The sequence below is a fragment of the Dunckerocampus dactyliophorus genome, chromosome 1 (assembly GCF_027744805.1).
Source record: "Dunckerocampus dactyliophorus isolate RoL2022-P2 chromosome 1, RoL_Ddac_1.1, whole genome shotgun sequence".
Classification (NCBI taxonomy): domain Eukaryota; kingdom Metazoa; phylum Chordata; class Actinopteri; order Syngnathiformes; family Syngnathidae; genus Dunckerocampus; species Dunckerocampus dactyliophorus.
This window is the reverse complement of record NC_072819.1, coordinates 40,833,589-40,857,633: the sequence shown is the minus strand read 5'-3', so window position 1 is coordinate 40,857,633 and position 24,045 is coordinate 40,833,589. Positions and strand designations below refer to the sequence as shown.

The 24,045-nt window shown below is 40.5% G+C and overlaps 1 protein-coding gene across 5 annotated transcripts in view; it reads right to left on the bottom strand.

The window, feature by feature from the left end:
• The window catches only part of LOC129182920 (synaptotagmin-2-like), a 90,903-nt gene that overhangs the window by 30,382 nt on the left and 36,476 nt on the right, over positions 1-24,045 (bottom strand). For 3 of the 5 annotated variants that reach the window (XM_054779589.1, XM_054779624.1, XM_054779596.1), the window contains exon 3: positions 20,367-20,430. The exons of 1 other annotated variant lie outside the window; for it this stretch is intronic. The gene's annotated coding sequence lies outside the window, so the exon portion shown is untranslated. Of the gene's footprint in view, positions 1-5,514; positions 5,706-20,366; positions 20,431-24,045 lie in introns of those variants that run through there. One more of the 5 variants, XM_054779605.1, reaches the window with a different exon arrangement.

The window sequence follows — 24,045 nt, the reverse complement described above, 5'->3', positions numbered from 1 at the left end:
AACAACTGTCTTTGTTAATCTTTGAAATATGTCTACGTTGTCATATTTTACTGCTAAATGCTCTATCTTGTTGTGACCACTAGGTGGGAGTGTTGACGTGTTTCGTGGTGACCTTTTTGTTATAATAAGGAAGTGCTTCCATCCAGTTGGTTGATGCCTCAGAGTGCTTCCTCAGGCTAATTAGGTGCACCGGTCCACCGGGTTCTTAAAAAATGGTGATGCCATCTCACAGTTAAACAGCAGCGCTTTCATAGCCGATTTTAAGCTGAAAGTCTGCACATAACCTCATCGGGACCAGGTTATGTTTTTAGCCTGTTACCATGGTGATAGAACCGCTTTAAAAGAGAGCTACCTTCGCTGAACACACCTCGCTAACCAACTAAACTTGCTTCGCAGAATTCCCCCCCTACTTCGGCATCACGTCCCCGTGCTTCCCCTCAGGGTTGCAGATATACACTCAAGATGCAAAAACACAACAAATCAACAAACAACAATCCACAAGAAAAGATTGCGCGCATGATTCAGTGTGGCAGCTGCATCAACATAATGTAATTTGTTCAGGAAAGCCTGACAGTGCCAGCCAGCGCTGATCAGAGGGCAGCAGCCGAGATAAGGATGTCACAAAGGTGCCTTGCACATCACCTCACTGGAGAGTTAGAGGAAGGCCTCGCACTCGTATATCTCACTGTGTGCTGGCCCAAAGGGCGGTCCACAGAGGCTTATTTACAAACGTGCTTGTGCAGATAAAACAATGCTTATTCTCACCTGCAGCCCAATGTGACTCAGCTATTATCATGAGGGAGTCTTGAAAGAGGGGTGGGAGGAGCCTGTGTTTGCAGGGATCATTTACAGCCAGTTGCCATACATCCTCCCTCTGGCCCTCAGCACAGCCCCTCTCTCTGTCCCCTGATAGGTCGATTAATCATTCTGTCACTGAGATAGTGACCCAATCTGCATGTAAAACTGCGTGGGGAAAATGCGTGCAAGGAGATGGCCCCAGCAGCACTGCAGATGGGCTGCATCCAGTTCCAAAATACCAAGAAACTGTACGTAATTAAAACATGCTGGTACCCATGACTGTGAACAAACCACAACTATCTTAGCGCTAAATCTCAACAATTAAGAATTTATATCTCTTTTCAGAATACTACTGAACAAAGTTGATGGGAGGGTACTATTTTTGGCCTTTAGCAGTTGCCAGGCAACCAGTGGAGACGACAGGAAGAACATTAAAAAATGAAGTCATTTTTTAAACTTGCATGTACGGATTAAGCTAAAGAGAGGGAACATTTTACCAGGGAAGTTAAGATGTGCTGGTTTCTTATTTATGTTAAATACATGAGCAACATTTAAAATGTTAAACTATTTAACTAACTGAGAACTCCTTGTATGCAGTAAAACCCCGGACAAACATACTCAAGGCAGCTGAAATGGCAACAATACAGGCGAGTGATTTCAAAGAAATCCATCTTGCAAAGCATCAAACCAATCTACAGCCCTTTGAGAAGACAGACGCACTTGTTACTTTTTAAGGGCTGGCAAATGATTAACATTTTTAATCAGATTACTTACAGGTTTCAAATGTATTGATCATGATTAATCACCATTTGCAACTATGTCTGAAATATGCCCATTTTTACTGGATTTATCCACATAAAGATAAATGACAGAACTTAATTATTGAGTATACTTGTATATTTCTATGAACTGAAACTTGTAATCAAGCTAAACGATACCACGCGTTTGAAAATCTAGTCTATTTAATAGTAGCAGAACGTTTAACGCTCAACTGTGTTATTATGAGAAATGAGACACCCGTCATTTAAGTTGAAATCACGTTTTGAGTGCATTTTCTTAGATTTATAGAAGAATATCTACGTATGGTTTTCTTTTTCTTTCTGTTTATTTAGACCACACATGCATGCATAATAACGATTTTGTTGTGATGTTAAGAATTTGGAGTGTCTGCGAATGTACCTTGTGGCAGTGTGGTGAGAATGAGAACGTCTTGTTCCGAGGATGAACGGGGAAACGTGTTTGCGAGTTGGAGATACATATACAGTGGAACCTCGGTTTGCATCATTGATCCGTTCCAGAAGCTCAGACTCAAACGTGCGCTAACTGAATCAATTTTTCCCAAAAGAAATCATGTAAATCCAATGAGTCCGTTTCAGAAAGCCAAAAATGTTAACATAGAACATGTTTTTATAGTGGTTAGCATTTTGTTAGCATTTTGGCCACACAGTCAGGGCATCGGGAAGACCAGGGTTCCATTCTCTGCTTGGGCATCTCTGTGTGGAGTTTGCATGTTCTCCCCATGCATGGGTTTTGCATGTTTGCATCCTCCCATATTCCAAAAACATGCATGTTAGGTTAATTGGCAAGTCTAAATTGTCCATAGGTATGAATGTGAGCGTGAATGACAGTATGTCTATATGTGCCCTGCAATTGGCTGGCGACCAGTCCAGGGTGTACCCCGCTCCAGCATCCCACCGCGACCCTAATTAGGATAAGCGGCATAGAAGATGGATTGATGCAAAAAACTATTTGAAATACATATAATTAAAAGGGACAAATGAACCTTTACCTTCACCGAAGACGTGGCTCTTGCCAAAGACACGATGTCGCAGCGAGCTCAACGCAGACAAGTGTTTTACCTTGAGTTATTTCTTGAATTCAGTGGTGTTTCTGCAAAAACTGTCTGCATAAATAAACTAATATGCAGCCAAAGAAAGTTGCTAAAGAAGGTGAGAAACACTATTGAAATCAAGCAATAACTTTTCAGGTGTGAATAAAGAGTTCAGGTCAGAATAAAGCTATAGAAGAGCGTCAGACTCTGTGTGACTCTGTGGGGACGTTGCACTGTGCCTCCATTTGCTGTCATAACAGAGAGGTCCATCCATCCATTTTCTATGCTGCTTATCCTAATTGAGGTCGCGGGGGTATTTTGGAGTCTATCCTATGAGGCGGGGTACACCCTGGACCGGTCGCCAGTCAATCGCAGGGCACATACAGACACCCATTCACACTCACATCCATACCTATGGAATGGCCAAACCTAACATGCATGTTTTTGGAATGTGGGAGGAACCCGGAGTACCCGGAGAAAACCTATGCACACACGGGGAGAACATGCAAACTCCACACAGAGATGCCCAAGCGAAGATTCGAACCCAGACCTTCCCGATCTTCTGACTGTGTGGCCAACATGCTATCCACTCGGTCATAACAGAGCGGTATGCTGTAAAGCAGGACAGATTTCTATTTAATGAAGATGTTTATTTGTGTTATTTTATTCCGTTAGTTATGTTATCTTGAACTGAAAAATAAATTGTTGAACAATTTATTTCCCAAGTATTTGTATTACTCCAAAACATGCATCAAATTAAATTCAGGTTGGCGTCAAATAGTACAAAAACTGCTTTACACAAATAAAATAAATTAATCAAATTAATGTATTTAATAATTTATTTTAGGGACTGCATGGTGGCCTAGTGGTTAGCATCTCTGTGTGGAGTTTGCATGTTCTCCCCATTCGTGCGTGGGTTTTCTCCGGGTACTCCTGCTTCCTCCCACATTCCAAAAATATGCATGTTAGATTAATTGGCAACTCTAAATTGTCCATAGGTATGAATGTGAGTGTGAAAGGTAGTTTGTCGATGTGTGATTGGCTGGTGTCCAGTCCAGGGTCAGCTGTGATAGCATACCCCCATGACCCTAGTGAGGACATGTGGCATAGAAAATGAATGAAAGAATGAATTTGTTTTAAACCCTGAAGTATTTTGGGGTAGCGGAGTGATTTACAATATCGCCAAGCTAATATACAACAACAGAAGAAACAGGACAAAATCATATGAAATATGTGAAAATTGTATTTTAAATAATATAAAAAAGAAAATAAGTAAAATAATAAAGCCAATAAAATAAATGACTAATTAAGAACCACCATAACAATGAAAACTCAACTCAACAGACAAACATTTCAGGCAAACATCACCTCAAAGGACTGAAGTATCAATAGTATCGATATTTTGTTTTGAGGATCAATTTTACAGCATTGAGAGGTGGTATCGGAAGTATCAATATTTTAGTACTGATCCGCACATCCCTATTGTAACAATGAAACATCAAATAAAATGCACCATTAGCACAGTACGGCAATTTCAACACCCGCCATTGTGTGCAAAAACCATCACATAGGTTGAGGCCAAAACCAGCAAGTGGCTCCAAGAAGCTTCAAAACAATACAGGAGAATATAGCATGCGCTTCTATTCTTTCTTCTTCGTGGAGCAGACCGAGCATTTGGCCACCAGCTGCCTTCACGGCGGGAGCCAATTGAAAACAGAAATAAGATTGGTGAACTTCAAACCATTCGCTCATTTTTCTGGGTTTGCATGAGAGACTCAGAGAGTATTTGTCTGTGTGAGAGCCACAGGATGCGGCTGCCTGAGGTTCACACTTAATGAGCCTGCCTGAATCTTTTAGAGCCAGAGAGCTCAGCATCAAACAGCCCTCTGTTCATTGCTAGTTCAGAGGTAAACATATGCTGTATACACTGTCAATATAACACGATCCCTCATATGATCTGCTGTACACTTAGGTACTGTTTTTCAGGAAGTTGAGCAATCATGTGACCACTCCGAATACCGGCCATTAACTGTCTCTGATAATTACACCACACCAGAGTCTCTGGGGAAGGAACAAACCTGGGTTATATTTCAAGATCAGGACAGGATCAGGATATTTTCTTCACAGCTGCACAGATTCAGACTCCCCAGCTTTCAATAACACTTCTAAAATGATAACCTTGCTATTTATAGGAATTGAGATGGATGCAGCAGTGAATTCAAATTTAAGTCACAAAATCTCTGCTAATGACTGTCCTAATGTGGAACTACAAGCAGCCCAAGATAGGCTTTGTCCTTGTACTGTCACCTCGGTGTTGCCAGTGGTATATGTCCCATGAGAGACAGTGGGAAAAAAAGAGCATCCTGCAGCACTGTATGAAATCCCACCTTCTGTTCTAGCATCTTCAGCACAACTGTCATCCTCGGACTACTTACAAAATACACAGCACACACTCACTTGTGTGTTTTGCTACGTTATGGTGAAAACACAATGGGGAGGAGTTATTTTAGGGTCCGTTCTTTCGGCTCCACTTGTGGTGTTGCTCAATGTTCAAGGAGGTTTGTGAGAGACGTTCTCTGAGGAGCAACTGAAGCATCTGTCAGCGGGGCAGCTACTCTCCAGAAAGGAGACCTTAGTGGGCTAACCAAGGCATAATCAATGACAATAATCCAGATTGAGACCCCGCCTCCCTACCATTTATCGGCAGTAAAAGTTTGCATCACATGCATGGGTAGAGAACATGTACACATTGAAGCAGAAAAGGAAAAGATGTAGGCTATAATCCCCCAACAAGCAGCAGTCTTTACAGCCCATTTACTCTATCCCAGATCCCTTAAAGAGAAAGTGATCAAGCAATGCTGAGAAGAGTTAAAACACACCCTTACCAGCACTGCCGTAATTCCGCAATCCTGTTCTCCACAACAAGCTAACCCATTCACCAAAGAGGCACTTAGGGTTAATGATACAATGCCTTATGAATATTCCCGGACGGCTCTCCCATCAGTACCAGCAACTGCAGTCCCCTTTGCACTGTTTCTACTGCACCACTACTTGTTCTCCCACACACACAGCCATTCCGACTACCCCCACCTCGGTTTCTCACAGTCCCCTCCTCCTCTCTTTCTGTGTCTTTCATGGAACCCCCACCCCCAACCCTCCTCTCCATCTTCCATCCTCCCTCCACTCCAGCGCTCACTCTCAGCTGATTTGCGATGCTGCTCACAAGGTGCTGTATGCAGCACTCTGCATCCCAGTCCAATGCGTACGGGCAACCCAGAAGCATCCACATGCACTACGGTCTGACCGGAGATTGCTCTGACATCATCGCTGCTGTGGGAGCTGACAGGATTGCATCAGCATAAAGAAACAAGTCTTTGTAATACAAATGACACACTTTAGATGAGACCTCCAGATAATAGGATGAAGACAAGATGCTGCTTCCTGCAGCAGCAGTCAACTGCTTGCTGTTTATCTACTGTATTTGTCTGTGATTGGACATGCACCACTCCCATTGTCATCAAGAAAGAGTTTCAACTCACAGGCACAACAGCGCAAATATAGGCAGGGTAAATGATGCATATAAAAACAGTTTTTATATGGATATATTCAAATGATGAACTCACATTATGGTAATTTTCTCTTATGCTGTCAAAGAAAAGAGGGTTTTGAGAAGAGCTTTTAAGCTTGAAAATCCTGAAATGTATTAAAGCACAATGGCCAAGAAGTCCACTCAAACCCCCTTGCCCTTTTCCCGTACAGAGGACATGTGACTTTGTAAATCTATTGACTTAATGACAAGACATGACGTACTCTTTTACTTAACACAGCTGAGCCAGACACTTTGGAGCCCTTTGGGTGGAACAGTGTGTCACAGAGAATTATCATTGTCCTGTAAATGAATCACCTTGCTCGTTGGCCAGAAATGAGAACTTAGACCAGAAATCAATGAAATCCCAATCACTTAGGCTGGAAAAGCAGTAAGGTTCAGTGATTTAGATTTTTGTAATCCCCAAACATACAGTATGACTGCAGACTGAGGAACATCATTTGTCTCCTGTCCGATTCTGTAAAGCATTTTCCTGTGCAGCTTTGATATATACAGTACAAGGTAGTCTAAGGCTGCGGAAGCTTTTACATTAAAGGGACTGTATGCAATTCGCTCCAAATGACAATTTTTGAAACCAAAATATATAAAAACATCACTACCAGTTAGGATACTGTATGTTACCAATAGTAGTGTAAAAAAACAGATTGTACAAAAAAATGTAGGGATGTCAAATGATTACAAATTGTAATCATGATCAACCCTCTGAAAAAATAAAAAAATAAAAATATTATTATTTTAACAGTCAAAATGCCCATTTCATTCAATTATGTCACTGTTTTTGCTATGAAAAAAATAATAATAGTTTCCATATAATAAATGTTAAGGGATTGGGGCTCTAAGTCAAATATTAATCTTAACTATTATAAGATTAGTAGTACAATTGATTATGATGCTTTTTTTTTTTTTGCAGGCTCCAATTCCAAATTTCCCACCCTTTCTGGTCCAAAGAGGACAATAAAGTCCCATTGACTTCTATTATAAGCACTATTTTTCAACGCATTGGAATTAGACCAAAAAAACATGCATTTTCTAATTTCAGGGTTTCCTTTTATTGAAAAATAGTCCAATTTGTCATATTTACAGTTTAGAACGGATTGGACAATTTTCACATTGTAGGTGATAGTGTTACCTACTGAAAAAACACCCATTAACTTCCATTATAAGCGCCATTTTTCACCCCATTGCAATTAGACAATAGAAACATGCATTTTCTAATTTCAGGGTTTCATTTTGTTTAAAATGAGTCCAATTTGTCATATTTAGTGTTTAGATTGGACAATTTTCACATTGCAGGTGATAAGTGTTTCCAACCGGACTTTGTGACTGTGATGAGTTCCGTTGGAGGGCGGGGCTTAATGACGTAATGGTCCATGACGACCATGATGGATGGGTGTGGCTTACATACTCAAAGCAAGAAGAGGCGGGATATAATGCTAGCAGAACATTGAATTTTGGCGCCTTCTAGGCAGCTGCAGGACCTCGCTGGATGCAGCCTTTTCAAAGTGCTCATGACACCAAAACACAAGTTATTCTTGTTATTTTTGTCATGAAAAATATCACTGAAAGGCATATTTCCCGTGTTAGATGTGTGCTCGAATGATGAAATAGTTACAAGAGGAAGAAGTGACATTTACCCGAGAACTTCCCACCCGAACGTTATCGTTCACGCCAATGGTTTCTCAGTTGTTATGGTCCAGTTCTGGATGGATTTCTGTTGTTTGCTATATATTTTTTTATAATATGCCCACTCGTTGTGTTCAAGGCTTTTGCTGGAACACTCGAGAAGACGGAGTAAGCTTGTTCACATTTCCAATAAAAGCTATTCGTCGCATCAGATGCTTTTGTATTTCGGCAAACTTCAAGGGACAATTGTTTGCTATTGCCCCGCAGGTGAAAAATAATCATTCAAAAACCTACAAGACGTTCGGCCGTGGAAAAGTGTGCCAAGGTGGCAGTAGGCCAATCCACAGTTTTGTAGAAATATTCTCTATAGTAGAATTGCCAGCTAAACAACAATCGCTGTCACTCGCCTTCAGCTCTTTGCAGTGTTCATAGAGCTGTCAGTGGCTATCACTCTCAGTAAAACATATCATACTCATCACAACACACTATCAGTGAATGTTATTATTGTGTTATTATTATTGTGTTATATGAATATGTCACTTTCTTCTCGTGCGTTCATGGCTGTGTTAAATTTAACCTTGTTGCCGGAAAGTGTTCTCGACGTGAATTTCTAGCTAAGCATGGATCTGTCACTCACCTTTTAACCTATCTTGTTGTCAATCTGTCAGTTTCAGTAAGTAAATCAATTTTTTTTACTAGATCTATTCAACAAATCTTAGTATAATATTATGGGGTTTCATGCCTGTGCTAGATAAGCGCGATTGCTGACGTGTGTGTGTGTGTTATATATTCGTCATCACAACACAATACAATTTATTCATTTTCTATGCCACTTATTCTCACTATAGTCACGGGGTATGCTGGAGCCTATCCAAGGTGTAAAATGTAGAGCCTCCAATTAACCAACATGCATATTTTTGGAATGTGGGAGAAAGCCGGCATACCCGGAGGATGGGGAGAAAATGCAAACTCCACAAACGGAGATACAAACCCATATCTTCCAGATCTCCTGACTGTGTGGCCAGCATGCTAACCACAAGGCCACCATACGGCCCCAACACAATATCAGTGATTGTTATTGTTGTTTTATTGCTGTGAATATGTCACTTTCCTGCTTTTGCTGTGAGTTCATGGCTGCGTTTGCTTGAATCTGGTTCCATGTTCTTGTCGTGGCGTCACAGCCAAGATGGTGCCGGTGCTGAGTACGTTCATTTTGTTATTGTTTTATTCAAACCCTTTCATGAGCACTTCAATGTTCACATTAAAAAATGTGTGAAAACAGAAATAATGCAGTGCAATGCAATGATCCGTTCCATATTCTTGTAGTGTCCTCACCAAGGTGGCACTAAGGTTACATCACATCACATTTACCAAGGTTATCAAGCTAATGTGTTTAATAAAGGTCATGAGAACATGTACTATAAGTAAATGTTGTAGTACTTTGTTTACTACATGTGCTGGTAAATACCATATATACTCAAGTGCCCGTGTCTAACTGATAGTATAGAATGTGAAAACGAATCACTTGGGCTACATACCAGTTAAACAGAAGTGCTCTTTTTATGTTAAATTTCTCTCCCAGTGACAATGTACTAAAGCATGAAGGCAACAAAGATGCGATTCATGATAAAACTTTACAATGAAAACAAAATGTTTACTGCCTAGCCGATGCTGTAGTGTAGACCAACAGAACTGCTTGGATTTTCTTTCCTGGTCACACTGGCAAAATAAACGCCACACAAAAAAATAGTCAATCACACTCACTTTGCTGTTTCCTTGACAATTTGGTGGAAAGGGCACAGCTGCCCCAGTCCGCACAGAAAGGACAATCCAACAGAGCATGAGACCACCTAATTTGAGTAAATTAATTCGGCAACTAAATCCCTACTGCTTGGTTGCATATAAAACTGCTGTCCAATGAAAATCCTGTCTCCACTCATGTTGATTTAGACCGTGTCTGTTTAACAAAATTACATTCTCTTTGTACTCCTACAGTTCCTGTTGTGGCATGTAGCCAAAAAAAAACAATGTTTTATCAATACAGTAGAACCTTGGTTAGCGTAATTAATTCGTTCCAGAGGGTCTGACTCTAACTGAAACAGACGCAAACCGAATCAATTTTTCCCATAAGAAACACTGTAAATCCAATTAATCCGTTCCAGAAAGCCAAAAATGTTAACACATGTTTTACGTGACTGTCCCCACGATGTGGCAGCGAGATCAACCACCATCCTGTTTGGATATGAGAAACACTAATGAATTCAAGAAATAACTCATGACAAAACAGGAAAATTATGTCCGCGTGGTGTCTCGCTGCCACATTGTTTCTTTGGGAACAGTAGTCCTCAATGAAGGTAAAAGTAACCTTAAATGTTCATTTAGCATACATGTATACATGTAAATTAACATTTTAACTTAACTTAACATTTTTGAGAGTCAACCGTTGATGACATCGTAACTTCGGGTTCTGGTTGCCATTTTGTTCGCTAGCTAATAGGATGTTAACAAGGAAAGACGTTTTCTGATAAAAATATATATATATATTAAGAATGAATAATGATAACCTGAGAATGCATGCAAACTGAGGCAACATTTTGTCATGAGTTTTCGACGTTAACCAAAAAACACGCTAACTGGGGCGGACGCTAACTGAGGTTCCACTGTAATTATCTTCCCTTCTGCCGGAATCGCTCTTCAAAATACAGACTTCCGCTTCAGAATGTATTCCCTCCATTACCTCTGTATTGGAGAGAAGCAACAACACACAATGTGCAAAAGAGGAAACAAAAGGTACAGATCCCGACACTCCTAATTTTGCTGTGAGGCCCCAGGAAAATCAGTGCAACTCCCAACATCATGGGCATCTTATAGATCCTCCTGACTTACCAACCATATTGTGCTCTGCTGTCTGTGCGTTCTCTTGCCACAGCAACTGCATCCACACACAATGCACCTTCATGCTATCGTAAATTGGGACGTACGATGCATACCCAATAGCTCACACAGTGTTCAGTTAAGCCTCTCTTCATAAATTACACACATTACAGTGTTTATGAAGGTGACTGTTTTTGGGCACTAGAGGAGTCTATGAGGCGTAAAATAAGCTTCATTTTACAAAGCCCCAAATGCCAGAAACTGAAGGGAAAAATGTAAGAGACCATCTCATTTTCTTTTGAATTTAGCATCTTTACATGTACGATAGCCATCCCAGTCCAGTATCTGTTGGATTACAATGCAAGCACACGGTCACAAGCCATTACACAAAGTAGAGCTGTTTGAATTCTTGTTCCAGGAATGATAAAGTCACCCAACAGCAGTGCGAAACACTCGCGGAGAGCACGCCAAGAAACATGAAAGCTTTGAATAAAAATCAAGGTTGGTCCACCAAAGTGCAATTCCAACACCATATACGTATGTATCTCCAACTCACTAATACCTCTCTTGTCCTCCTCAGAACGACACTTCCTCATTGTCAATCGACGTCTTTATTATGTGTGTATGTGTGGTCTAAACAAACAGAAAGACAAAAAAAACCCACTAAGTGTATATTCTCATCACTCTTACTGCGGAAGTACAATTTGCTGCATTTAAGTATGCTCGGAAATGCCAGAAAACACATCACACTCAAAACGGTGAATTCATCTTAAAAAATTGTGTGGTCTTTGAACACAAATCGTCAGTGGCTCATAATAACGTGATTAAAGTGTGATTCAAATGTTCTGCTACTATTAAAGAGATGAATGTTAGGGAAACATGTCTTCAGACTTGTGTGTGTGTGTGGTATTTTTAGCATGATTTAAATATAAAAACTAGGGCTGTCAACTGATTGCATTTTTTAATCAGATTAATCACGGTCTTCAAATGAATGAATCATGATTAATCACCATGTTACACTATGTCTGAAATATGCCAATTTTTACTGTATTTTATTGAAAGAAAGCTACATGACAGGGCAGGACTATATATATTCGTATATGTTAACAGCGACAAATTAACTGAAAATTTAAATCAAGTTAAGAGATGGCACACATGTCTGAAAATCTATTTACCCAACACTGGTTATTAAAATATTTGGATCAGACTTCAACTGTGTTATTATGAGCAACGACGAGTTGTGTTCAAAGACACCACATCATTTAACTTGAATTCACGTTTTGGGCGAATTTTCTGGCATTTCCGAGCATACTTAAATGCAGCACACTGTACTTCCGCATTAAGAGTTACAAAGTGAGTGATAAGAATATCCACTTAATTGTTTTGCTTTGCATTTCTGTTTATTTAGATCAAGTATACACTCATAATAAAGACATTGTGATGTTGTTAAGAGTGTCCATGAATGCATCTTGAATGAATGCGTCATTGCATCTTGCAATGACGAATGGACTAGACATGTATTTGTTTGGAGTTGGAGAAACATATGTGGTGTTGGAATTGCACTGCTGTTGATGTGTTCAGGTCAGAATAAAGTTATAAAAGAGCGTCAGACTCTGTGTGAGATTTTCGGGAGCTACAATGTGCCGCCGTCTGTCGTCATAACACACAGCAGCAGCTGCCATGATGCGTACGCGTAAATTACGCAAAAAAATTTAACGTAATTAATGAAATAAATTAGTTACCGCAGTTAACGTGCTATTTTTGTGTGAATGTTTGTATGAATGCCTTCAAAGGCATTCACACTTATAAAATTCGGCACCAATTCTTCATATTTTTATTCCGTCTCATTTTCTGGCCGCTTCCGCAGGCCACTTTCCCACCTTTTCGAAATGTTCAAATTTTCCAAAACCCAAATTTTTCTTTTTCTAAGAAAAGTTTCACAGTCCACATTTGTCAATTGATTCAAGCCATTCCAACATGTTGAGGACATTAATTCTGTCTATTTTTTAAATGTAAAAAAAAATTATAATTTCGCAAATTTCTTGTTTTTCGTAACACTAGTTACCTTTATGAAGATGCTACTATTTCCACATTTCTCATCCGATTCACCTCAATGAAAAATTCAAAATTTTTGCAAAATGTAACATTTTTCGTAATGCCGCTTTGTTTCAATGGGCTTCTTCCAATGGACAGCCGATTCAATTTCTCAACCGAATCAAGCCATTCCAACATCAAACTGTTCAATACGTTCACGACATTCAGACTCCCAATATTTACACTGAACAAAAATTTACAAACAAATTTTCCCCAAATTCACCCTTTTTGCTAAAAGTAATTACCTGATACTACTGCCACATTTCTCACCCGATTCAAGCCATTCAGGCTTTCAATATCTATAATGAACAAAAATTCAAATTTTTTCCGAAAATTGATACTTTTCACAAAAATTCCCACATTTTTTCTCGGGAACGCAAAATGCCTTTGATCTAAAGACTCCTAAATACCTCCACATTTCTCAACCCATTCAAAGCATTACAACATTAAACCAATCAAGTAATTCAGGACATTCTTGCTAAAATACGCTCGTTCTATTAAACAAAAATTCAAAATTTTCCCCAAATTCTACTTTTCTGTAAAAACTAGTTACCTGCTACTACTGCCACATTTCTCAACCAATTCACGGCGTTCCAACATCAACTTATTCAGCAACGTCAGGACAGTCGTGCTATAAGCCACAGCACAAAAATTGCAAATTTTTTTCTTCCGGAACGCAAAATGCCTTTAGTCTATAGAGTTCTAACTACTTCCACATTTCTCACCCGATTCAAGCCATTCAGGCTTTCAATATCTATAATGAACAAAAATTCAAATTTTTTCCCAAAATTGATACTTTTCACAAAAATTCCCACATTTTTTCTCCGGAACACAAAATGCCTTTGATCTAAAGACTCCTAAATACCTCCACATTTCTCAACCCATTCAAAACGTTACAACATTAAACCAATCAAGTAATTCAGGACATTCTTGCTAAAATACGCTCATTCTATTAAACAAAAATTCAAAATTTTCCCAAAATTACATTTCTGTAAAAACTAGTTACCTGCTACTACTGCCACATTTCTCAACCAATTCACGGCGTTCCAACATCAACTCATTCAGCAAAGTCAGGTCAGTCGTGCTATAAGCCACAGCACAAAAATTGCACATTTTTTTCTTCCGGAAAGCAAAATGCCTTTAGTCTAAAGAGTTCTAACTACTTCCACATTTCTCACCCGATTCAAGCCATTCAGGCTTTCAATATCTATAATGAACAAAAATTCAAATTTTTTCCCAAAATTGATACTTTTCACAAAAATTCCCACATTTTTTCTCGGGAACGCAAAATGCCTTTGATCTAAAGACTCCTAAATACCTCCACATTTCTCAACCCATTCAAAACGTTACAACATTAAACCAGTCAAGTAATTCAGGACATTCTTGCTAAAATACGCTCATTCTATTAAACAAAAATTCAAAATTTTCCCAAAATTACATTTCTGTAAAAACTAGTTACCTGCTACTACTGCCACATTTCTCAACTGATTCACCTCGTTCCAACATCAACTCATTCAGCAAAGTCAGGACAGTCGTGCTATAAGCCACAGCACAAAAATTGCAACGCAAAATGCCTTTGGTCTAAAGAGTTCTAACTACTTCCACATTTCTCACCCGATTTACACCTTTCCAACATCAAAGCATTCATAATATTGATTCTGATACATGGAAAGCATAGCACATGATATCCCAACACAGTCCTTCTAGCTGTGTATAAACAAAACATGGAATGTGGGCTAATACAGATAAACTGGTTGTCTATTAGTAGTTGTGAAGCGCAGCACAACTACGCCAGAAAAATGCTTTAGCTTGGTTTGTATACACGTCAGTTATGTAAATAGAACAATGTTGGTGTTTTTTGGAGGGTTTTTAGGGCTTTCTGGTCGAAATAGGTGTGTCGCGTTACGTGCATTTTTAGCACCCAGATGCTACCTGTTTTTTAGCTGTTTTTCTGTCTTTAGAACGTGCAGAAAACGGAAAGACGTGGTCATGTTTCACATAAGGATTGTCGATGATGGGCAAAAGTAAAAAAAAAAAAAGTGACGTTTTCCTTTAACAAAGCAAATAGGTAAGAGCCTTGCGTTGGATAATTACTGCGTCAGTGGTTGGGCAATTATTCAACCCTAACTGATGCAATTAGTAACTTCTCATTTGTCAAACGTCGTGGAAAAGATGTTAATCTGTTTCAGAAGGGTACAATTATCAGACTGCATCAAGCATGAGAAAACATCTAAGGAGATTGCTGAGACTCGGGTTAAGAATTAAAAAGTATTAAAAAGTGTAAGGACAATGGAGAAACTTTTCACAGTGGTCAGAATCTCCCGTCATCAGTACAAGATCTCTGTGGAAAATGAATGCAGCCCTGGACAAAAATAAATGTCGCCATTGCAGAAATGAGTGAAAATGATGCCAGAGCGAAGCTAAAGGTGGTCCAACAAAATATTAGTGTGTAGGCAGTCTAGTTGTACAGCCAAAGGATGAAATAGCAGCCCTCCACAGATTCTATATGGCCAACATGACATGGCATTTTGAGCAGATAATCTATGAAAGCTAGTCAGTTGGCTTTAACAGTGTGTGCGCTCGCTCCCACATTGCAACAGACCTTACACTCCGGTGGCCTGAACACATGCAGGCAGGTTTGTCTAGGAAAGATGATATTGATCCAAACAACATCCAGGGAATGTTGGGTAAACCCTGGCGGATCAGCACAGGCACATTTCTCAGGGGACACGACCCTAATTCACAAAAGGATAGTGATACAGTACGTCACGACCAGCATGACTGTTCCCGCTATAGATCTCTACCACTGATTTTGGCTGCTTCAGAAAGTAAATAATCCTGTAATCCTGAGTGTGATTTTATTGTGTGTACAGTAGGAGAAACTCACTTTGAACAAAGCGGGCCAGGGCTCCAGTGGTTCAGAGCAAGTTAGAATACATATTTCATAAGGGCATACATGTTGCAGGGACTAATCGTGTGGAGCCATTGTAGCAAAAATCACATGTAATGTCATGTGTTCTCTGTGCTATGTTTAAACAAGCTGAGAAGGGGGCTTATGACGCATAAGCCCTCTACAGAGAAATGGGAGAGTAGCAAAGTAGGAGCAACGGCAGAGAAAATACTGGATGCTTTACTTGAGCTGTCACACAGTACACAGTTCACACATACACAAACTATTGACTCAACTCTCAAGATTGATTCTCCAAGTATGAAGCAGTGAGGCATTGCTACAACTGGAACAGTTCAGTGAATGCTGCTCTAATGTATGTGAGCCAGATAGCCAAAGCCAGATTAGGTGTGGTTCTGTACATGTTTTGGTGCTAAACATGTGAGGAGGCAAAACAATGCGATGCAGAGTGTTTGATCGTGACGGTCTATTTTAGATCTGGCACAGTGAGAAAAAAGACTTCTCTGCTATAGAGTGAGGTGACCATCACTCCTGCTCCGATTGATATACAGTATAAATGAAAACTGAATGAACAACAAATTGCTGTATGTGCTCGTGACGACATGTGAAGCAGTGACAGAAAAGGAAGATGTCTCTGTGTGCATTTCATTTTTTCATTAATAACGTCAACTTTGTTGCTTTATTATATGTACGTTCAAGTTCTGACTTTATGGCAATCACTGGTATCCATCTGTGGTGGCAAAAAAACAACAAAAGTATTGTGGGTGCTCACTGATATGACGTACTCTAGACGTACTCCACCGTGATACTCAAATGAGTTCCTTTTCACTGAATGCTGTTATGTGGCACGTTTGCTGAGCCTGCTGACTACAAATTGGGCAAGGGAATCAAAATTTAAAGTTGAGGTGCATTCAAAACTTGACAAGATAAATGTACAATGTTCATGAAAAATAGTGGCAAATAAAACTTTGCACTCAAAAACATTCATGTCAGTGATAACAATCGTGATGATTGGACACCGCGTGATTTTAGATATTAATACATAATGAACTGGCCCCATAACTATAGCCTAGCTTCTTGCTTTTGCAGCTTTTGTGTGTTAAAAGTGAAACAGAAGGCGTTCGAGGGCTTTCCAAACGCTACTTAATGCCAGCGGACACGAAATGTAAACTTGTTATTTGATTTCCAAAGTTTCTGTACTTCATCAATATTATCTGTGTAGCAGAAATTGTGTGCTTATTTTGCAAAAGCACATCAGTACAGTTCATCCCTTGTTTAGAGCATAGAAAACTTGTCTACAACCTTCTAAATACAGTTTTTAACACCCCTGTAGTCACCTTTACACTCATGTTATAATATAGTAGACATAATAAGAGAAAATAAGACATATAAGGCATATATAAGACGTAATATAGACTTACACACATCAGTTTATTGCTTATCACGAGCAACTTTGGGCTGTTTTTTTTGTAAATCAGCTTTCAAATTCCCAAGTTCCCAGTTGTTTTAGGGTTCTTTTCAGAGAGCTAGCTGCTTGATTCTCTCTGGAGACCTGGTAAACACACATACCCCTGGCCTACCTTTTTTTCATTTTTTTTTACTCACGACTATACAGTAATATTACTTACATACTGCTACGTTAGATACGCGTACCCAGGCCGTGAGTACAGTACAGTATGCCTCTGAATGTATGCCTTATATGTGTAGTTAATCTATCCGTTCTTATGCTTGAAAATGCTTAATCTAGGCCAAAAAGATGTCAAATTTACTTAAATATGCATATTTTTGACTAATAATAGGCCGTAGTCAACTGCGAAACAGCGGGGAACTGTGATATGATTTATTAATGAATATATTTGGAAAACCCGAGATAGAGTCAAAGCACTAAGTGGCGAGGGACAACTGTGAGGACTTCCACTGCATTTTACAGGGTGATATTACAGTTTTATAGCTGAGCTCACTCAATGAAACTACATTTGGTTTTTGTCGGGTTTTTTCCGCCCAATATGCAGGATGAAATCATCAATCAAGCAAAGACCACACGTCAACCACGATTCATTTTATCCTCACTATACGTCAATGATGCAATCATTCCAAGCATGGAATTTCCTTTTCACCTACAACTAACAATTTCAAAATATACATAGAAGATCCTTGCAAAGAGCTCTGCTGGTTCGGAGAACATGTCATCTGCAGCATACAATTTCATATTCTGCACTCATACTGCTTTTCATTTCTGATGGAGTTATTGTATGCAGACATGGCGCTGGGTCTAAAAGCCCGGAGATAAGGTTGAGTTCATGTCTTTCTCCACATGCTCAGTAAAAACACACCCCTGCACACTGCAACAAAGGCTCAACTCTAATAGTGCTGAATATTCTAACCAAGAGCACCCTCAGGCACAAAAGTTCATTCTGTGGAAGTGGCGATGACCAATGTTAATAATAATGAGAAGGCAGAGTGGACTGAAACATGGCAGATGGTGAAAGTAGCTAATATAACAGCAGCGTCCATCCATTCTAGCACGGCGAATGTCCACCGGGGTTTATGAGCTTCCTGTTGCCCCCTGAAGCATGGGCGCTTCCATCACTCTTGAAAATGACTCTGGTTAATCAGTTGAGTGCTGGAGTGTGCGGGTGATGCTGGTGACATGCACACAAAAAGCCAATCTTACAGTAAATCATGCTTGTTCACAGTGGGCTGAACCTCCATCGTCACCACGCTCACTACACTGCAGTAGTCTTCTTCACGCCGCAAGATACAATATCCTTTGCTAAGAATAAATGGGACTTACCCGTCTAAACAGATGTTTTATGCTGACACTGTTTTCAAAAGATTACACAGACCTTACAAGAAAAAGGACAATACACTATGGCTCAGATATGATTTATGGATTCCTGGCATAGCCCTAAAATATTCCTGAGAATGGACTGGTAGGTAGGTCATAAATAAAAGTGGATGAAAATTGCCAATAATATTGTTTAAGAGACAGCTTTGATGGGATATACATTAGTGCATATGATCGCAGCAAATTAGGAAATTAAATTACATCAGTGCATAGAAAGGCGGACTCGGGAAAAGGGTCAGATTCTGTCAAGAGAGACCACTGCTCATTTCTCTCTTACCCCTTTTCCACTGTGCCTGGTTCAGAGCTGGTTTGGAGCTGCTTCTCAGAGCTTTGGTTTTCCATTGTCATGATTCCACATGATTCGAACTGAAGCTGTCTTTTTTGGTTCGACTCCGGCTCTAAAAGCTTGCTGGGCCGAGTGGGCGAACCTTTTGCATAATGAGATGGGCGGGGTTACCTCAAAAAAAGTCTGTGAATTACCTCCATCTTTACTACATTGCATTGCAAACTCTAACAATGGAAAATTTGGACATCCGAAGAAGTGTTTTGTCGGCCTTTTGAACAAATAAAAAACAAACTTAAGAAAATAAAGAAGGACTACAGAGACCAAAAGAAAAAACCTAAGCAGGAGTGGCAGTGCTCGGAGGAGAGTAATGCCTTATTTTGAGGAGTTTTGGGCCACAGAAAATCAGTGTGCCAGCTTCCTGGCAAATAACTCCATCGAAACCCTGGAGGCTATCACAAAAGAAGACCCAGGCACAAGTCAGTCCTGCCTGGACTCCCGTAAGTTGTATTTGTTTAATTTAATGTTCATAGCACAGTTTTGGGTGTAAAAACTAGCCTGCTGTTAACGTTAGCATGCTAGCTTGCTATTGTTGAATGAATGAAAGCTAGTTTCATTGTAAAGCTTATGTAAGAAGTAACATTTATCATGCAACTGTGTTCTGGTTTATATGTTTTTATCTTATTAATATGCCAGAAAACAATGGTGATGAGGTGGATCATCCAACAGCATTTTGCAACTTTAGATTTATATTTTTACCTGTAAATAATGTGCATTGTCAAGGACTATAGTGAGTTGTGTGTTTTGATAAAAAAAAAAAAGGTCAACACCTGAAATTTCCTGTTATTTCCTGATCGGAGGCATAACCCCTGTGATGTAATGACACGGCTCCCCAGGACAATGGAAAACGAAAGCGGTGTCAAGTCTGTTTGCAGGCAACATGGTTCCACCCAGTCCTCGAACTTAATCCAGCACCAACACCAAAGTTTGCTACAGTGGAAAAGGGGCGTGTGTGAGCCAGCTGTGTACACTCACAGGCATCACTAATTAATCTGTTGATATATACGGTAAATAGATTCTGCAAACAGAAAAAAAAAGTCAACAGACTCTTTTTTTTTAGGCACCTACAGTGCATTGCAATGTCTTCATAACAAAATGAAGCAACACACAGCTATGACGCGTAAGCCACCCGGGTCATGCTTTTACTTGACAGTACGGCCGGAGAGGCGAGCCAGACCTCCACAATGAGCAGAGAAGGATGACGCTCTTTCTGTAGTGGATGGAGGCTTATAACAATGTGCAGTGACGTGTCCCCTCGTAAAGAGAACGGTCACAGCAATGACACTGGTCTGCTCTGATGAAGTGGAGGATATCCTCTTCCTCCCCACCGCCCACACTACAACCTTTGAGTTCACATGCCGCACAGTGTTGTCAAAGAGCCTCTCACAAGGAGGTTTCAAACAGTCGTGCACACAGGACCTGTGGTGTTGGGACACTTACAGCCAAATGTTGACTTCTGAAGGAGTGGCCGGAGGTGTTCACAGTGAAAACGTTGCCAGAAATCCTGCAGAGAAAAGACAGTGTGAACTCACAGAGGCACACTCATGTCATGTTAAGTAAGGCGACCAGCAAGGAAGAGATCACAGATCCCGCATTAAAATATTATTTCCGAAGAATCCCCTGATCATCCATCCATCCATCCATTTTCTATACCGCTTCATCCTCATTAGGGTCGCGGGGGCATGCTGGAGCCTATCCCAGCTGACTTCGGGCGACAGGCGGGGTACACCCTGGACTGGTCGCCAGCCAATCGCAGGGCACATATAGACAAACAACCATTCACATTCACATTCATACCTATGGACAATTTAGAGTCGCCAATTAACCTCATCTGCATGTTTTTGGGAATGTGGGAGGAAGCCGGAGTACCCGGAGAAAACCCACGCGCACACGGGGAGAACATGCAAACTCCACACAGAAATGCCCAGGGGAGAATCGAACCCAGGTCTTCCCAATCTCCAGGCTGTTCCTGTATTGGCCAAGGTGCTAACCACTAGACCACCGTGCGGCCAATCCCCTGATCATTTTCATTAAAAAAAATATATATATATGATTTTTCATGAGAACGTAATCTAAATATTAAAGAAAAAAAAATCCACCTTGTGATTAGAATCTTCCTCGAGGATAAAATCCAAAAATCAAAACCCACTCTCTTGACTTTAGAGCCACCCTACACCAATACTCTATCCTACATGCTCCTTCTTTCACAACTTTGCGGACACAAAACCCAATTAACGGTAATGCAAACCAAGTACTGAAACATCACAGTTAGAGTTCACAACTGTTTTCATTAACTTGCCCTTGAATTCAAATCAAACAAGGACCAGAAAAAATTCAACTTTCCATTTGCACATTGCAGAACCTCCGTGCAGCAAAAATAATTAGCACCGAGAGCCAAATATTGATATCTGTGTCAGCCTTAAGAAAAGACAGTCATAAATCACAAAGCTGCAGGAGTGAATTCCTCGTGACTGCTGTCAGTTGAACTCTTCAGCTCACCTCACCAGTTAGTCAACTTTTGTGTTATACTAGTACAATGTTAACTCATCTGTGGACCAACACATTAAAAACAACATTCAAAAAATAACCGGGACGATCAGACAACGTGGAAGGTACAGTAGTTATGACAGTTATAATATTCCACCAGAAAGGGGCAACACTGCCGTGTGATCATGTCCTGTCTGCTCCAACCCACTATGAAAGATTTCGGAACAATCAGACCATGTGGAAAGGTGTTCTGACCGTTACAATTTTCCACCAGGAGGGGGCGACCCTGGTGCCAAGTTTGCCATGTGGTCATATCCTCACCTATGCTTCAATCCATCATAAAAAATTGCCAGACAATCAGACCATGTGAAAGGTAGTTACAACAGTTAAAATTTCCACCTGTTGGTGGTGCCATTGGACTCAACGTTCAACCCTCATATCAGTTTTGAAGGAGATCTGATGATGTGAAGTGAAGTAATGACTGTCTGATGGTTAACAGCGAGGAGCAGTCCTCGCCGCCGGGCTCCACCCACCACATGTGATGAAACTTCACATCATCAGTCTGTTTAATGTACCCTGTATAATTGCGGAAGTGATTCATGAGATTAATTCAGAGGAGTGGGCTTTTCAAGAAAGCATGTTTTTTGGGGTCACTTCCTCTCGCCACAAGGAGGCACTGTTACAAATTGAGGAAAGGACATATGGATCTCTTCAGGGTGTCCAATTATTGTAGAAGTCTGACCTTTTGGAGTCAAGTTATTTGACTTTCATGTTGCTTGAGTCTCAAAGGCTCCGCCCACATCCTACAGCATAGGCTAAAATGGTTCGCAATTGATCACTGACCATCATCGACCATCTGTCTAGTAGCATTTGGCTTCATTTGCTCAAAGTCCCCGGGAGGAGTTCGTCAAAGTACGACCCCTGGTTTTTGCAAAAAATGGTCACTTTCCAGCTTTTTTGTGCGTCCTTTCATGATCGGCGTCACAACCAAATTTCGTGAAGATCTGTGAAACGAATGGCGGGGGTTAATGGTTTCAAAATTGATATGGGGCGCTAGCCAGTCAGTTTGGCGTGGTCTCAATTTGCAAGCTGCACCATATTCAGTTCAGGCTTGGATTCCTACTTGTCACGTACATTTTCCATGAGATGTAACCATCTGCAGTCAAGTCATGACACTTTGATGGTCAATGGCGAAGGCAGACACTTCACCACTATGCCACACCCACACCGTGTGCTTTACATGCATATGGTTCGCAAAGTAAGCTCATCAGCCTTTCTTACATACTTGCCCTGAATTTCTGTTGATCTGAAAAATCCCCTGGGAGGAGAAGCCTAAAGTACGTAGCAAACTTTAGTCTTTACATTTCCTGTCACCACAGAGTGGCGCTGAGAGGAATTCAGGAAGTGACCTACGCATCGCTTCAAGGTGTCGTCTTCATCATCTACCCAATTTCTGATCAAGACCTGACCTTGTGGAGCAAAGTTATTCACATTTATAGTTTTGTAGCGAATCGCTAGATGGGCCATCAAAGTTTGTCTCCATGCCCTGGCCACATTTTATGGACTACCATAAAATTATTTGTAATTCATCATTACCCATTTGTCTAGTGTCCTTTGATTGTCACTTGGGCTCATTTGGCCCTAGTCTTAGGTCGTCAAAATACAACCCCTGGTTTTTGCCCCAAAATCAGCACCAAAAACCAAAATAGATGACTCCTGTTTGTTTTGGAACATGGGTTTTTGAGGCTTTTTTGTGTGTCCTGTCATGATTGACATCTCCACCAAATTTCATGATGATCCATGAAACCTGTAGCAGGGGCATTTTTTTCCAAATTTGAAGGGGGCTGAGTGAGTTTTGAGGGTCCGTGTCCCCTGAAATATAGACTTTGTTGCCAGGCCTGATGCGCCAGGAGGCCTAAAGGATTTGTGCGTTTAGACTATGGCGCAGTTCGAATCGATTGAGAAATGTGGAACTTTGAAAGTTCCCCATTCATTTTCACTGGGAAAAAACATGAGTGTTGCAACAGTGGCATCTTGTGGTTGAAAGTATGAGCTGCGCATATAACAACAATAATTCTCACCTGAGTGAATCATCAAAGGTACCATCCACACCGTACCGTACCGTGCATCATAAAACTGTACACAAAAGCAAAGAGGCCCATTTCGTTTGTGGCACGGTTCGAATCGGTTGAGAAATGTGAGAAATATGAGACTTTGAAACATTCGCCACTCATTTTCAATGGGAAAACATCTTCATAATGGCGGAATTTGCATGCGGCATCATCATCATCATGACCTGTCTAACTTGTGGACCTACTTATAATCAAAGAGGGACCCCACATAGTACGGCATAGCCCAAATCTGTTTGCATATTATCATGGGCCAGCTGTGTAATGTCCATGGTTCTGATTTGGGCTCATTTGGTCAAAGTCTGTAGGTTGGGGGCTTCAGAACACGAGGCCTGGTCCGCGGCCGGTTCTAACCTAAATAGCCTGTGCATTTTAGAACATGGGCTACGCTGACTTTTTTGCTCATCCTGTCACAATAGACATTCTGTGATCCGTGAAACTGGGGGCACGTTGCAGGGGCAAATGTAGCAAAAGTGAATATGGCCCAGTTCTGAGTCAGTTTT